We start from the raw sequence: 15,081 nt of genomic DNA on the forward strand, positions 1-15,081 counted from the left end.
CATTGAAGGAATGTCTTCCTTCAATGGCCTGACCTGCCAGTTTTCTCTGTCCCTTGGAGATCAAAACACTGCTGACCGAGTTTTCATCTCTCTAAATGCTTTTGCACTGGAGCAGAAAAAGCATTTTCCATATGATTTGACTTATCACACTAAACATGTGCGGCAGCATCCCTAGGTGGTGAGAATGAGAAGAATTTTCTCTCTGTCCCTTGGAGTGCAGGGCCTGGAAGACTGTGTTCAGAGTGGATGCCAGGAAGGGATGGTTGGAATAAAGTTCTTCATGACTACTTTGAAGTTGGAGGTACAAGGGCAAGGGCACCAAATAGGATGTGGAGTTACTTAATATCATTATGGTGTTTTTTTATCTTCACACTCAATGAGAGTTTGAAGGAAACTTGGAGAAGATCTAGTTGAATGTCCTTCTAAAACCTGAGACTTGGGGCCCAACTGAAGCCATCCAGTTCATGTAGAAAGGAACTGGGACTAGAATCCCATCACTGGACTTGGTTCTAGTGCTCTTGTCCAATGTAACTCGTGGGTCCTTTTTCCCCCTCTGCCCACTCATTTCCCATCATAGCTCATTTCTCCCTTCCCCTATGTCCTTTCACTTCCCTTTTCTAAGCCCATTTGATGTAACTCTTAGGATGGAAGTGTTTTTTGAGTTTTGGGGGCAGACTTCCTGTTCAACAAGGGTAAGGCGGTCTTCCCAAAGCAGCCTGGGCATGTTCTGGGGTGTCAGGGAACATCCATTGCACCATGGGTAGGAGCCAGACTACACCCAGGGCTCCATGTTTAAGGAGTCAGTCAACCTGTGAACTGGATTCTGTGGTGACCAGTGTTCACTGACTCCCCCTTCCTCCTTTGCTGATATGAAAAGCAGGGCCAGTATATGATGGGCACTAGTCACAAGTGTGGTCCAAGGTCTCCTCCTTATACCCCACCTTCCCATTCTGCTGTCTCACTTCCCCCTGGGTCATTTCAAAGCCATGGGAATGGGTTGTGCCTCATCTGTTGTCAGTCCTGTCCAGACTCACCCAGATAGCACTGGCTTACGTTCAAGTGCCCAATTCAGCCCAATACCATGTTGGCTTGTCTAGGGGAACTTACCATGGGGAGATCTCTCCCTCTGGAAACAGTTGACTCTATTTATTCAGATGAGAACAATTTTCTCCCCCTTGCTCTTTCAACAAGTTCGACCTGGGGTGGGGGGGCCCTGCTCTGCTGCCAAGAGCAATAAAAGGCAAAAGGAGGAGGTGGAGGGCAGGGGAGACGCTCCATGATAATTGAGCTGTCAGCCAAATCCAGTGTTTCCTGGATCTGGGGTGTCTCACTGCCCACACAGGTTAGTTTGCAACTAATAGGGGAGGGAGCTGTTTTATTTCCTAATCACACTTAAAGACAACTCTACTTAGGCATATGGGACAGGTCTTAGTTGGAGTAGCTTCTGATAGCTTCCTCCATGGCTGATCTTCCTCTTGGTCTGGGCAGGGGCTGCCTCAATATTTGGATCAGGAAAACAATTTGTCACTTGGGTCTGGTGGAATGGGAGCATCAGAGAACCTCAAGGCAGTTTCCTAGCATGTGGTCTAGACCATAGCCCAGTTCTCACCTGGGCATGATTCTGTTGGTTTTGTAGCTCTCCACTCTTCTGCACTGGCTACCCGTGTGGTTGAATGATTGGGTTAGTAGTCTCCATGAAGGAGCATTCTGGAGGGTTGTTTCTTTTGGTTTTCCACCATCCAGGAGTCTCAGGAGAATAGACAAGCTTGAGTTGTATGAAGCTCTGATTAGATCTGCTCCCCTATAGCATTGAGGCCACACTGAGCATAAAGGTACAGATGGGCTTATCTCCATGGGATATGGATGGCTTGAGATTCTATGAGGCAGAGGTCGCAGATAGGAAGGGTAGGGAGCAGCTTTCTGCAAATGAAGGGTCACCTAGAACCCAATATCACTGTGGTTGGAAAGCAGTTCATTCTCCCAGTTTGGTGGCCAAGGCCTTCCTTGGTATTCATTGCCTTCCTGCTTTCTTACTGTGGCTTATCTACATCACCCAGCACAGGAACCTATTAGTAGGTGTGAAATAATTGCTTATGGGTCTGAATCATCCTTAAGCATATATTAACATGTATGTGCATACATCTTAGATATTGTACCAGAAAGATGGAGTTTTGCTCTTTGGTAGCTCTTGATCTTGAACAGAGGGCTACGATGAAGGAAAATGCGTAAGTGAAAAAACTCTAGGGCTCCAAAGGCAAGTTAGAAGCATTGAATTTTAGAGCTGGAAGAGGTATTAAAGATAATCTGGTTACATCCCTTATCATACAGCTGAAAAAACTAAGGTCCCACGAAGAGTCTGATATTCATTCAGTCATTAACAGCAGAGTGAGGTTCTGCTCACTTTGGTCTAGGAATCCATAACTGTATCTTGTGATTGATGGAGAAAACTTTCTACCAATGCTCCTGGGAGTTCTGGATCCCTCATATTTCCCTGATAGTCTCACTGGCAGCATTCTAGTTTGGACATCTTGAGAAGTCTCACCTAGACATCTCTTGTTGGATCCTGAAGGGGAACCAACTTAAATACAAACAACACTTGGTATAGGACCCCAAGTCCTTAAGTACCCTTCCACAGCACTGATGAATTCCTAGCTCTACTCCCTGTGGGATGACCTCAAAATGAGTTTAAGGTCACAGTTAATGGGAAAAGAAAGATTGAGATGAAATTAAAAATAAATGAGAATAGCACACAGAATCATGGAAGGGCAGACAGGATGGGAGGCCCTGGGTTCTGAAAAAAGAAAGATGATCTTTCCATGAGAAAATCATATGAAGGCTTCAAATAAGCCTCTTGTAAGGGTCAGAGACTCCCGTATTTCGAGACTCCCTCTCTGAGAAAGGAGAAGATTCTGTATTTGAACTGTCTCCAGATATTGGGCTGACAGACTGGGCTCAGACTCAGGGCTGGTGAATGAGACGTCTCAGAACAACTGGAAAGTCCTTTCAGAACAGCTTTTGCAACTGAATGTAGAAACCACTTGGGATAAAGGGGAGAGCTACAAATATCCCCTTCCTCCTCCTATCTCCCATACCCCCATTAGCCTCTGAAAAGAAGTGATTTCTAACTACCTCTTCCTTGTCCAGGGCTTTGAAGAAAATAAGACAAACAGGGTCAGAGAGAGGGTAGCCCAGCCAGGCAGGAGTCCCAGCTGGGGGTGTTCCAGCAGAACCCGGGCACGAGCTGAGCAGTCGCCCTCCATCCAAGTTGGCCTGTGCTGCCCCAGGCTTTGCACTCATTGGCTGTAAGGTGATAGGGGCAGTAGGATGAAGGGCAGGGTGCTGCGTGCCCTGAGTCAGCTTTCCCCCTTTCCCTGAAAAAACATTTGTTATATTATTTGACCTGAGAGAATATTCTTCTAAGAGACTACTGAGACCCAAAGAAAGTTCTTTATCTGCGAACCAAAGACCTTTATTGAGTGCTTCTCAAATAGAAATCAGATCTGGCCAGAGGGAGGATGGCCAGAGGTCCAATGGCAGCTTTCCTCAAGTCCCAGATGTGAGCTGTGACCTCCAGGTAGGGGCCAAGAGGTTTGGACTTGCCATGTCCCCACATGGCTTTTGACTGCAGAGCTCAGAGATTGTGTAGCCTGCAAAACTGCTGCCAGAAAGAACTCTTCCATGCTCCACCTGGCATAGGGCCCTGCCAGCTCCAGCCAAGGAACGGCGGCCTGTGAACATGGTCAAATGTTGTGGTGTGTGTGTTCATGAATCAGAAGCATCGCCAACACCAAGTTTTCCAAATTTCTCTGCTGTACATCTGCCTTGAATCTTGTCTTGACCCTGCCCATATTTTCTGTCTTTAACATTTATTTTCCATCTATCTGGGCTCAGAAATTAAACTCTCTTACATCCTCTGGGTCTTTGAGGTGGAACAAGATTGCCAGGACACCCTGAAATTCAGTGGGGGTATGGAGCAGAAGATCCTAAGACTTTGTTACCTTGTCAAGGTCAGTCAGATATTGAAGAAAGTTTTATATCCTAGTTTTTCTAATTGCTATAACACACAAACATACATTATTATTATTATTATTATTATTATTATTATTTAGTTCTTTAAATTGCTTTGGGGACCAAAGCTCGGGGAAATTAGTGCTATAAACAGGGCCATGTTTTCTGACCTCAGACAGAGGCTAAGAAATCTTCCTTCTTGAATCCTCTTCCATTATTTAAGTGAAATGAGATTAGCCGCTATCTTTAAGATCTCTATGCAACTAGCAAGAGGGACCAACAGGCTTGATTTCTGCAAGGCTTTAAAAGGCCGTGGAAAGCAGACAATAGTGGGCCCTGGGGCTGGATAGGGCAAGCAGCTGTCCACTATCCTTGGACATAGTTGAGGAGGAGTCTCTTGAGATTTTCTTCAGGGCAGTGTGTCTCCAAATTCCATCTTTTGCCTCATCTTGAGGTTCTGGCTTGGCAGACAAGGACATTTTTCCAGCATGGGGATTTCTTCTTCCAGGCTGGAGGTATAGTTCAGTGGTAGAGCCCTTGCCTTGCACAAGTGAGGCCCTGGGTTCAATCATCAGGACCACAGAAAAAGAAAAAGGAAAAGAAAGAAGAAAAAAGGAAAGAAATCTCTGCTTTTCCTTTGCCCTTCTTCTTCCTAACTTTAACCCTGTCTTTGCTCCATGGCCCACTGATAACTCTAGGGTTTCCCTTTTTAGAGCAAGGCTCTGTTAAGAATAAGAAAATAAAAACTCTGCTGGTTGTGTTGTGTGCTTCCAGAAATAGTGCCCAACTACTATTTAAGACCTCAAAGTCAGAATTTCCAAGGAAACATCTGGAGTGGGCTCTATGGGGTGGGGTGCCTTGCAGAGGCCTGGGTGGTTGCTCTGCCCTGCAAGTGGGACCACATGTTCTTTGGGTAGTTGGACTGTATCCTTCTCTGGGTCCAACTGAGCATCCTCCAGAGGATGAAGAGAAAGATTGACTTTCTATTGACCCAGAGATCAGCCACCATTGTTGCTTGCCAGGTTATCTAGGAATCTTATGTAGCCCAGAGGTTAAGAGTAGAACTTTCTAAGCAGAACCTCCTGTCCTCTTCCTGGCACTGTGGCCTTGGCCAAGTTCTTTAATGTCTGCAAGCCTTTAAGTCTTCATCTGTAAGAGGGAGCTAATAATATCTGCTTTATAAGGTTATCTTCATGGCTGATGAATAGCATAGAGGAAGTCCTCAATCCATAACAGCTTTACAACATGTAAATTTACCTATAGAGATGCTTCTTTCTGGATGAGCACATATCTCTGAAAATGTAATAGGTGATTGCTCACTTTCTTGTCTGCATCACCTTCTATACTATGATCTTGCCTTTTCTAGTTTAGTTCATATCTAGCCTAAAGCAAGGAACCTAGGAGATTCTCACTAATCTAACTTGTTGGATAAATTAAGGAATGAACTGATTCAATAGATGAGGAGCTGGGCAACTCACAGTGGATCTCTAATTACTTCATTGGATAAGAGAGCATAAATTTGACCTGCCAAGACCTTCTGTATCCTGTTTAAGTGTTCAAGGACACTTAACACTTATTTTTTATTTTTTTGTAATCCTGAAGATTGAACCCAGGGGCTCTATACCACTGAGTTATACCCCCAACCCCTTTTAATTTTTATTTTGAGAGTTGTTAAGGCTGGTCTCAAACTTGGAATCCCCCTGCCTCAACCTTCTGAGTGGGATTATCAGCATGCACCTTGATGTTGGGTTGAGTGGTTAAAATTTTTAGCAGCTAGGCAAGTTGCTGAGGCTAAGAATTCACCTTGAAGTCTTGGAAAATTTTGCCATTTCTGTTCTACCTTTAACCCAGGAAGATATTATGACTCCAGAGCAGTCACTTCCAGACCCTGCATTTTGCAAAACCCACATGAATGATACCTTTTGGAGTTGTGTGCTGTACAACTTGAGGGGCTATAAGTGGCAGCCCTGTCTTTGAGAAAGACTTAGATTCTTGTAAATGGGAAGACTCACCTTCCAAAGGATGATCATTTCTAAATGGTCTGAAAGAAAGGAAGAAAGTAGAAAGATCCAAGGCAATTTAACATATTTCTTCTGGAGACAGGAGTGCAGAGAGTCCTAGCCTAGAAGGTTCTGGGGGCTGCAGTGGTGTGATGGTAAATGCAAACTCATGAGACCTGATTGAGTACATCTCTCCCCAACTTGTGGTAAGAACATTTACACCATGGAAAATGACATCTGCTACGATCTCAGGCTTCTTCCTTCCCCACCTGGCCCTGAGAGCTGGTTGTTAAATATTTACAACACGACTTTGATTTTGATGGAAGGCCAAAAATGTCTATAAGAAATAAAAGAGAGGACATTAAGGAAGAGGATAAAAAGAAATACTGGGCAATGTGTCTGGGCCTTTGCACACATCACTGGGGGAGTGGAATTTTTGCTTGCTGAATGCAGTATGAAGTGTTTATAGGTCCACCGTGGTGAGAATGGCTCTATTTTCAGTTTTCAGTGCTACAGCACAGGAATTTGCTAACTATTTCTGGGTCCAAACCCTGCCTTCAGAGACAGGTTTGCCTCAGGACTGAGGTGACTGGAGTTTCCCAGTACTATAGTTTGGATTTAAAAAAATTTTTTTTGTGGTATTGGGATTGAACCAAGGGCTTCCCACATACCACATATTAGGTAAGGGTTCTATCAATAAGCTACACCCTGACCTTATCATTTGGATCTTAAATGTCCCTCATAAGCCCATGCATTAAAGATTTGTTCCCAGGGTGGTGCTTTTGGGAAGAAGTGTGTCTTTTAAGAAGAGGGGCCTTGTGAGAGGTCTTAGGTCATTCTTAGGCCATTGGGCCTAATCCCCTTCAAGGGGATTGAGCCCTGGTCCCTTCCTCTTTCTCTCTTTCACTTTCTAGCTATGAGGTGAGCAGTTTTGCTCTGTCATGCGTTCCTGCTATGATGTGATGCTTCACTATGGACTTGAAAGAAACAGGGCCAATAATGAATGATGGACTGGAACTTTCAAAACTGTGAGCCAAAATAAAACTTTCCTCTTTAAAAGATGATTATCTCAGGAATTTGTTATAGTAACTGTTATGGTTTGGATATGAAGTGTTTGTCAAAGATTCATGTGTTTAAGAATTGGTCCCCAGTGCAGCAATATTCAGAGGTTGGGCATTTGGGAAGTGATTGCATTATGAAGACTCTGACCTCATCAGTGGATTAATTCATCAATGGATTTATAATTTGATGGTATTATTGAGAGAGAGTGGAAACTGTAGGAGGCAGGGCCTAGTTGGAGGAAGTAGGTGACTGGAGAGAGCATATCTTGTCCCCAGTTCTTTCCTTTCTCTCTTTCTCTTACTTTCTGCTTCCCGGTTGCTGTGAACTGAGAATCTTTCCTCTGCCTTGCTCTTTAGCCATGATGTTCTGCCTTGCCTCAGGCCCAAAGCAACGGAGTCAGTCAACCATGGACTGAAACCTCTGAAATTGTGAGCCCCAAATAAATCTTTTCTTCTTTGAGTTGTTTTTTTCTCAGGCATTTTATCAGAGATGAAAAGCTGACTAACAGTGATAGAAAACTGGCAAACACACCCAGGAAGCAACTTGTCCCTCCTTGTGCTATAGCTGGCCTTTTCTTTCCCTTTTATTCACTTGGAGTGATTTTTAATAGGTAATACGAATATACATTTTTTTCTTGTTACTTGGAATTGAACTTGGGTACTACCACTGAATCACACCTATCAATCCTTTTTTGAAATTTTAGTTTGAGACAGGGTCTTGCTTAATTGCCAAGGTTGGCCTCAAACTTGCAATCCTCCTGCCTCAGCCTCCTGAGTAGCTGGAATTATAGGTGTGTACTATAGTGCTCAGCAGTATATAATAATTGAAATTTTATTCAACACAAAATCTAGCACAGAGTGGACACATTAAAAAGAAAGAAAAAGCCCTAAGGTTAATTGAGAGCATAAATATGCTGTACACAAATTGCTTTAGATATATTATGTCATGTATTATCTGAGAAAGTTTTGGATTATCCTAGTCCCATTGAACAAAAGAGGACCCTGAGACAGGTGCTCACTCCAGTGAGGCCCCACGATGCAAATGCAGGTCTTTCTGAATCCAAAGCCTCCATTTTTAACCACGGTGCTACAAATATCAAGGAAGAAATGAGGACACATGTGACTCTAAGGTTTAGTGTCTCTGAGTGGTCCTGCCTGTGAAGCATAGTTTTACTTTTTAGGAGGCTTTGAAACCCCTCTGGTAAAGGTTGGGTCACACTATTCCCCTCCATCTTTTGGGTTTGAAAGAACTTCCACTAATTGTGTCCTCCTTTCTGCCCTTCACCTTCCAAATTGCTCATCCAGCTACTCATTAAAGCCAGTGTTATAGTTTAGATATGAGGTATCCCCCAGAAGCTTATGTGTGAGACGATGCAAGAAGATTCAGATGTGAAGTGATTACAGGAGAGTTGTAACCCAATTAGTGGATTAGTTCACTGCTGGAGATTAACTGTATGGTAACTGGAGGCTGGTAGGGTGTGACAGGAGGAGACAGGTCACTGAAGGCGTGACTTTGTGGTTCCTAGTTTGTTCCTGTTGAGTGGAGCACTCTCTGCTTCCTGTTGTCATGTCCTGAGCTGCTTTCCTTTGTCATGTCCTTCTGTCATGATCTTCCAACTTATCTTGGGCCCAGAGCTATGGAATTGGTTGTCTAGGGATTGAGACTTCTGGAACTGTGAGGCAAAATAAATTTTCCCTCCTTTACCTTTCTCTTGTCAGGTCTTTTGATCATGGCAATGCAAAGGCTGACTAAAACTGCAAGTTTCCTCCCGAGAAAGATATACTATGTACCCCCGTGTGTGTGTGTGTGTGTGTGTGTGTGTGTGTGTGTGTAGACTAATAACAATAAGAAACCCAACTCCTAAGCCACATGTTTCTCTTTGCCGCTTGTTAATTTTAACAAGGCAGCTGGTGGTTTGGGCTGAGAGCTTGCTTTTCTATTAACCACAGATTTTCCTCCTATGGATTTCCTGTTTGCAGTTTTGGAGTAAGGAGTCTTGGTAAAGGCAAGCCTTGAGTCATTTCGACTTAACCAGAACATCTCTAAGAATTTGGGGAAAGGGAGCCTATCACTGAGGCAAACTTGGTTCTTCAAAATAAGATTTTTTAAAAAATAGCACATTGGTATAGTTCATGCACTCTGTTCAGCATGGGAGATAGTAGAGATTAAGAAGACCAGAATCCCCAAGGACTGTACAATTTAGTAGTGGGGACTAGAGATACCCAAGGAGTTATTATAAAGAAAAATGTGCCAAGGATTCTAAGCATAGCACAGGCTATGGTTGGAATGCAGAGGAAACAGCTGATTCTGGATCTAGTAGAAGTCAGGCCTGCATTGGCCTTTGAGCAGCAGGCAGGTATTTTTTTTTTTTTTTGTCTTATTGTAGGAATAAGGGGAAGGGCATTGCAGGTAGGAGATATCCCTATAATCATGCAAAGACCCATGGGTGAGTACAGTGACTGTTCAAGGCTAAGGTGACAAAGGCATGTGGGAGCCAGATCATGGTCACAGAAGATTGTGTAGGCTTTTTTTAGGCAATGATGGTCACTGAGATGACTGTACACTAGAGGGATAGTCTCAGAACCGAATCATAGAACGATAACTAGTAAGTGGTTATTAGAATGTGGAAGTAGATGATCATTGTACTGAGGAGTCCACAAGGAAAAACAGTTGACTCTTCATATCTGTGGGGTTTGCATCTGTGGATTCAATGAACAGCACATCAAAAATATTTTAAGGAAAAAAATGAATCTGTACTGAATACATACAGGACTTTCTCTTGTCACTCTTCCCTAAACAATATTGCATAAGAACCATTTGCATAGCATTTACATTGAATGAAGTATGATAAGTAATCTAGAGATGATTTAAAGTATACAGAAGAATGTGCATAGGTTATGTGCAAATACTGCGCCATTTTCCATGTGGGACTTGAGCATCCTCAGATTTCTGTTTCCACAGGGTCCCTGGAACCAATGTTATATGACTAGGGATGAATGACATCAGTTTGGTAGGAATGTAGAGCAAGCCCTATACAACCTTCTCCCCTTTACTGTGAGTGGGACCTGTGACTTGCTTCTATCAGATGGAACATGGCAAAGGCAAGGAGCTGTCACTCCCATTATTTGTTGCTTTATATAAGACCTGCCTTGGCAGACCACAATGCAACTCTGTTGCTGATCTCAAAAGAGGCGAACAATTGCGAACTGCCTATGGAGAAAGCCACGTGGCAGGGAACTGAAGGTGGCTTTTAGCTGACAGCCAGTAAGAAGGGGAGACTCACATAATGCACCTGCAAGGAAGTGATCTCTGGGCCTGCTGAATGAGTTTGGAGGAAGATTCCTCCTCAGTTGAGGCTCCAGATGAGGGTGCAGCTGATGGACACTTTGAAGCTGAGAGGGGGTCCCTGACACAGTGAAATAGTCAGATAATGAAAGTTTTGCTTTAAACTCTTTTCTGTAATTTGTTATGCAGCAAGAAAAGTAATATACTCAGTATGGTTTTTAGATGGAAGTGTTGGAAGCCATGGAGACGAAGTAGCAGAGCCTATATAGGCAAAATGTTGGGAAGGGGCACGAGCTATGTGGTCTGGGTAACTGATAAGTCAAGGTCATGGAGAAGGCAGGAGAGAAGATGAAGGAAAGAGTGTGAGGCCCTTTCCTAAAGACTCAATAGCTCCTTGACTCTGTAAGTCATGCAAGCTCTATCAGTCTATGATTAATGATGATAATCATTTAAGCATGTTTTGCCTTACTTTCATTCCCTTTGAAAATATTAGTACACATACATAAAGGAGATTAAATACCTCAAGTTCATTTTAAAATTAAAAAATTCAGCCAGAATTCTGCCATCTTAACACATTTCCAGCCTCTTGACATGCAAACATACCACTGCATATTTGCAATTGATTTAGATACAAACTATAGTTCCTATTTATACTGCACAGTTACAGAGTTTATATGTGATCCTGATAGTTAGAGGAAATGTACATATAATATTGAGTTATCCCTTACCCTAAATATGCTTCTATATTGATTTACAATTTCTGATGTTATTTCATGACTACCAATAGTATATCAAATTGAAATGATTTACTGTAATATTAATAGATTGCAAATATTTTATAGATTATGCTTCAATATTTTTATGCAAATAATTTTTTAGGAAAAAACCATTTAGGATAAATTTCAAGTGAGGTTACTGTGTAAAAGATTATAAATATTTTTATGGCACTTAACATATATACCATTAAAAATAAGTATTTAAACATAACACAAGAACTGTTCTTCCCTATATCCCAGAATAAGCAGTTATTTGAAATCATTACTTTAGGATTTATTCCTCTGACCAGTCAGATTTAGGAAAGTGCCCCAATTTGGTCACAGAAGTATACTTACTGCAGATCTCTTGTCAACTTATCCATTTCTCTTCAGGTAGTCTCGTATCCATCTATCCATTCATTCAGCCACCCATCCACCCACAGCATCTACTCACCCATTTCATCCATCCATTCACCCATTCATCCATGCATCCACCAACCTACCATTTGTCCATTCACCTAGGCATCTACCCACCGATCTACCCATCCACCCATTCATCCATTCACCATTCTATCCACCCATCCATCTCCTTGTCCATTCATCCATCCACCCACCACCCACCACCTACCTACCCAACTTCTCACCTACTCATTCATCCAATAGATATATAGTAAGCATCCATCACTGGCCAGGCACAATGTTTCCATGATTACTGAACTAAAGTAGTTAGGGCTACTCCCCTACTCCCCTCCTTCTTTCTTTATATACCTCTAATTTTTTTTTTTCTGATAGACTAGCATTGTTCTCCAGCTAAAGAAAAACAACTCATGTGCTTCACAGGAAGAGAACATTAATTCATGCTAGTGATACGTTGTTGCACTAATGCCAGGTCTGTCAAGAAATATGACAGGTAATCTCATTAAAACAAGGCATATTGTTTTCCACAGTGAAGAAAATTAAAGGAAGGTTATTAATTCAATAGTTGTTAAAATTTTTAGATTCTTCTTTTAGGTTGTATGCTTCACACAATTCTGATTTTTATAAATTTCGATATGGTTAATTGGTAGCATCTCTACTAGGCGTCTAAGAAGAACAGAGCTTTGGGAAGGAGTTATGAAGAATATGGAACATGCCCACTGAATCTTGCACCAGACTGGAAAGTGGCACTTCCCTATTCTTTCCTTTCCTTTTTCCTCTTTCCTTCCTTCTCTCCATTTTTCCTTTCTTCCTTCATTTATAACACTTTTGCATCAGGCAATAGGAACTAAATTACTGCTTCAGGTAGTCTCGTTTGTAATCTCAAACATCTCTGGATATAGACTTCTCTCTCTTTATGTGACCAAATCAATATTTTCTGACAAAACTCTCTTTTGTTCCCATTGCAGTCTTCCACACACAGAAAAACGACTCTGTCTGAAACCAGATGCGTTATGTGTCTAGTACTCTGTGACCTGACACCATCCACACTAATTGTTTCCATTCTTAACTAGACCCTAGCGTTTATTTGAAACGATTATTCATCCTCCCCCCATTTCCCTTTCTTGCTCTTTGGAGCCATGCTCTTTTATTTGCTTCTTTCTTCTCAGTTGCTTCTTTTCTTTCCCTGGCAGCCTAACATTTTTAACTTTAACTAAGCCCCCAAGTTGTCCTAGTTCAGGGAAATCTCTGTTCACATACATTTTGCTCTATTCACTTTTTTTTTTGACAGTTTTTCTCTTTTAAATAATCCCAAATTTATTCAGAAAAATCAATCAATATGTACTTTGTGTTTATGTGCAAGACATTGTGGTGAGCATCTTGGAAGGAGAAAGAACACTTGGTTTCTGTTCACAAGGATCTTGCAGGATGTTCAGGCACATAGGAAATCTTCCTCCCAAACCCTGAAACAAAACCAAACCCAAACCAAAAAACCACACACTTTAATATATTCCTGTGTATATTTCTCTTACAGATGGTACTTCATTCATCTGACTCTTCCATTATGGTGTGAGTTCTCCTGAGTGCCGGAATTTTCATCTCTGTAGGTTTCACCTAGCTCTTAATATGTTCATTAATCAGTCATTAATCCAGAGAAACCTTTATTATGTGTCTTCTGTTTGTCAGGCACTGTGTTACTGTAGATAGCAATAAGTAGGAGGGTCAAATCAGACAACTGTTACAGATTTCAGAGGAGAAGGAAAGAGATTCCTTTGCGTTGGTGTGGTTAAGGAGGTGGACTGCAGAGTAGATGCTAAGAATGTATAGCATTTGGTAATATGGGCGGAGAAGGGCCAGGGTCTATCCAGCCAAGAGAAGCAGAATGAACAGGAGTGTGGGGACTGGGCAATGTAACAATGATCCTGAGGGACTGAGTAGAATGGTCTGGCCAAAGTGGAAGATCTGTGTTTGTGTTGGGATGTCCGGGAAGATAAGTCTGGAGGAGGCAGGCTTTTGTGTTGGAGAAATTCCCTGGCTGCTCACCACACTTGCTATTATTGCTCACTTTCCCACCTGCTCTTCAGCAGTTTCTATTTCTTCCTGGCCCCTTTCATCAGTTTTATTCTCCTTAAGGATTGGGGCTGGATTTCTGCAGGCATATCACATTGCAAGGTCTAATATAATGTTTGGATACTGTACATTGCTATGTTCTTAATGAAAACATCTGGCTTACCTCTGCATAAACCTGTCTGCTCTTGAGTGCCCTGAACCTACATGTTTACAGAAGGCTCTCAACTGCTTTACGTATTTACAGCACTCTGCTTCAGTTCTCACACAGAAAATTCCAGTGGGTCAGTGTCTCTCAACTGAAGCTCATAAAACCTTGTAATGTCAGTGCCGGGAAGGGGTTTTGAAAGCTGCTTCACTCAATGCCTCCATCACATGGTGATGAAACTGAGACCCAGAGGGCAGTTATTTGCCCAAGACCACATTGCTGACTTGCTTACTCATGGTTATTTCGTCGTTTTGTTCATTCATTTAGTAAAACATTTAAGAAGTGCCTGAATAGGCCAAATGTGAGACAAATATGAATAAAACATAAAAGGAAAGACCTGAGGAACATCCTAGAGGGACAGACAGAAGAGAGAATTGGAATCCGTGATAAGTGCTATAAACAAGTGGGGAGGAAGGAGTTTACCGTGTCTTGGAGAACCAGGGAAGACTTTGTAGACCAGAAGTCTTTACCAGTAGGTCTTTAAAAAAACGAGTAAAGGGTCAGCCAGGAAGAGATAAAGCAAGGTCATTCCAGACAGGGAGAAAAATCAAAAAGCCAAGAATCATGGAAGGAAGATTATGGTGTTGCTTGGTAATTGTCAGTAGCACATTATGGCTGGCGGGGCCTCAGGAAGGAAGGATGGGCTGTAGAGGCTGGTAGGGTGCAGACTGTGACAGTCCAGCTTCCCACCTAAGGCAAGAGTGAGTTCATAGAAGTCTTTAATCAGGAAGTGACCTGATTTGATTTTTTCTCTCTGAGTTCAATAACATCCATGGTACTGCAGCAGATTGCATGGAGTCTAACAGGCCAATAGAAGGAGACTAGGAAGAGGATTATTACTAAAAGTAAATACTGACAAAATTAATCTGGTGTAATGACTTTGCAGAAGTGGGGCCTGATTTGGGAGGTATGGAGTAGAATGAGTTGGCAGTTAGTTGGTAGTCAGTTGGTCTTGGGGATGAGAAAGAAGGAAGAGGAGGGGATGACCTAACAGGTAGCTTGATGGGTTGGTTGGAAGTGGGGGTCAGGTGAAGGAGTACAGAGTGGAGTGCTTGGAGAAGAGTATAGTGAGAAGGAGGAGAGGCTGCATTTGACTTGGTTGCCGCCCTTCCAGGAAGACAGAGGCAGCCAGGGCTGGAGATTGAGTCCAGAAAGTTAGATATGACTGTTTCCCATCAGTAGTAGGTATGTCAAGGCAGAAATTCAAAATGAAAGGTGTTGATTTCTGGCTCTGTTCTTCCCATTCAATCAACGTTCTGCTCACTGCCCCTTTCTCTAA

The sequence above is a fragment of the Sciurus carolinensis genome, chromosome 11, assembly GCF_902686445.1.
Source record: "Sciurus carolinensis chromosome 11, mSciCar1.2, whole genome shotgun sequence".
NCBI classification, from domain to species: domain Eukaryota; kingdom Metazoa; phylum Chordata; class Mammalia; order Rodentia; family Sciuridae; genus Sciurus; species Sciurus carolinensis.